Raw genomic sequence first — 2,500 nt, 5'->3', positions numbered from 1 at the left:
TGAACGAGCTAACAGCAAGCTAAATTTCTTCGAGGCAGCTGTATTGCTTCATTTTAAGGTGAGTAAAGGAACTTACCTCGCGGAATTTAGAGGTATCTATCAAAGATTCCATAAAATTAATAAGAGTCATGGACACTGGCCTGGCCTGAGAACAAAACCAGTGATTAAGGTTGGTTAAAAAGGGATTCATAACAAAACGTTAGGGATAACAAAGTGACTAAACCAGCTTATATGCAGCAATGAGCTCGAGGAGGGAGGAATAACTACAGAAGATACTTGGAGCTCACTTCTGTTGGATTTTTTTTTTTTTTTTTTTTTGTTACAGCAATTCTTTAGCGCCGTTTCGTGTCACTGATTTTGCGGCTCCTTTGAATGTTAAAATTAAAATGAATTTCTTTCGCTAGTCAAAGAACGAAGGTACGAAACAGTCTCTTACCATATCATTCCATCATTAATTTCCATGTTCCTATTATATACTCAATGTATGCCCTTGTATGTCTTTATCTACACGGTGTATTCACCTGAATTCAGATATGTCAGTTTTTCAGCCTGTGTTTTTCCAGGCAGCCGTACCCCTAAGTTCTCCATTATAATCTAGCTTAAACTGTCAAATATTTGAAGAAATAATATTTTTCCAGTGGTGATACTCGGAAAAATCCGAGTGTATGCCGCCTTCGCAGAAGTCGAACTGTATACGACCTTACCGATTACTACTTCGGATGCTCTACAATTGATGTAAAAGAGACTTGTGGGAGTGAAGCCATTGAACTGGATTCATGTGATAATTGTACCGCTATACTGTTAGGCCTAAAATTGTCGACACGGTGCATCCTCGCATGTACTGAAATTAATGAAGGAGATAGAAATTGTTAACCCCGTTAGATCAAATATCTGCTAGTTGTTTACAAAATGGCGTGACGAAGATTTTTGTTGTCATCTAGTACTTTAGCTGAGGGCGTTATAGTTTAAGATCCGTTCACTTTACGGACTTACGATTAGGGATAAGCATAAAGAATATACGGACTTGCAAAAATACGGGACCATTAATTTAAAGAGTAGCCTGTTTTGTTGGTCTTGAAGTAGACAATCATAAGAAATCAGACGTAGATGATGAAGAAAACTGAGGCGAAGATTTGAACTTCCCATTCTCCATAACCTTGAGCCTTCCATTGATCATCGGATAAACTGATTTACAATGATCGTTCGTTTTATCATTCAGTTCAAGAAGTTCGTATCATTGCTATCTTTCTCTTTTTGCGTTCGAAACAGGCTTTGCGTTTAGTATGAGACTGGACAGCAGGCTAGGAAGAACTTTTACAATTTTTCAATCGACATGCACACTAAGAAGTTTTCAATTCATAGTTGTCCTTCCTGGCTTAGTAAAGACTACATTTTTAAAGCAGTGTTGTTTAATTTACTTTGAACATTTTCCCCAGGAAGTAATATTCATAACGCTTAACAAACTGGTATTCAATGCTTGGATAGTCATCATTGTACGGTGGGAGAAAGAAAATAATTCAAAGAAGGATAACAGCATTCAGGAATCCAAATAGATACAGAAGAAGGAAATCAGTTGATCTAGATTAGTGTCAAAGTGTTCTGAAGGAATATAGTTCGTCGTTATATGAAGATTGGTGCTCGGACACGCCGTGCCGCTAATGCATGAGACAATTTTACATCTAGAGTGCCATTCGTCATATTCTAACCGCGTTGTATGAATTTAAGTGCCTTGACCAAAGGTCCTTCAATTTTCTGCCATCAATCATGATTTGACACCCTCAAGAATGTATAAAAACATGTCTTTTATAGAGGAAATTGCTGTAAAATCCTGCATAATTAAAATTATTCGATGGTCGGTAAATGAATGATGGAACATTTATATCCGCTCTTTCTTAAAGACACGTATCCCCCCATTCAGTTCTAATCTGCAAAAAGCATACCCTTCACCGCACCGCAGATGTGCAACTGTGCATGCGTTAGACAGTGTTAAAATATGAGACAAGGTGTAAAGTACTAAATAAATAAATAATGATATAAGAGTTCCGGGGTCAGCGTTTTTTTTTTATTTTTTTATTTTTTTTTGAAACATGGCACCGGACAGCTGTTTTGAAAGCTTCTACTGATTGCTCCTCTATGACTCTTGTTTGGTAAAGAGTTCCCGGCATTCTTTGATTCTACGTGCAATCAAACATGGCCGCGCAGCTCTGTCGTGTTCACGTTTTAAAACGTTCCTTGATTGTTCTTGGAAACATTTACTGTGTGTTTGGTATCTAGCCAGGAATCAGGAATTTTAAATGCTTAAAACGGCACCGATGCCACGAAATCAGTATCATCTTTAAAGGACTTCTCGAATCGCGGTCTCTGTAAATCCTGATTTATTGCATGTCGATTTGCACGCAAGCTAACAAGAGGAAACGACTGGCAATTTTTAACGCATTACATCAGTGAAAGCAGTTAACTTAGTTCTGGTTCTAGGCTAGCGCTGGGGTCAGAGTACTCG

The 2,500-nt window shown here is 38.0% G+C and overlaps 1 protein-coding gene across 2 annotated transcripts in view; it reads left to right on the top strand.

Moving 5' to 3' along the window:
• LOC137983278 (GA-binding protein alpha chain-like) overlaps positions 1-2,500 on the top strand; it is a 30,651-nt gene that overhangs the window by 5,451 nt on the left and 22,700 nt on the right. The window contains exon 1 of one of the 2 annotated variants that reach the window (XM_068830479.1): positions 1-58. This exon is cut by the window's left edge and continues 47 nt beyond it. The exons of the other annotated variant lie outside the window; for it this stretch is intronic. The gene's annotated coding sequence lies outside the window, so the exon portion shown is untranslated. The remainder of the gene's footprint in view (positions 59-2,500) is intronic. 2 annotated transcript variants of the gene reach the window in all.

The sequence above is a fragment of the Montipora foliosa genome, chromosome 13 (assembly GCF_036669935.1).
Source record: "Montipora foliosa isolate CH-2021 chromosome 13, ASM3666993v2, whole genome shotgun sequence".
Lineage (NCBI taxonomy): Eukaryota > Metazoa > Cnidaria > Anthozoa > Scleractinia > Acroporidae > Montipora > Montipora foliosa.
Note: the sequence above shows the minus strand (reverse complement) of the source record. Positions and strands in the feature narration are given on the sequence as shown.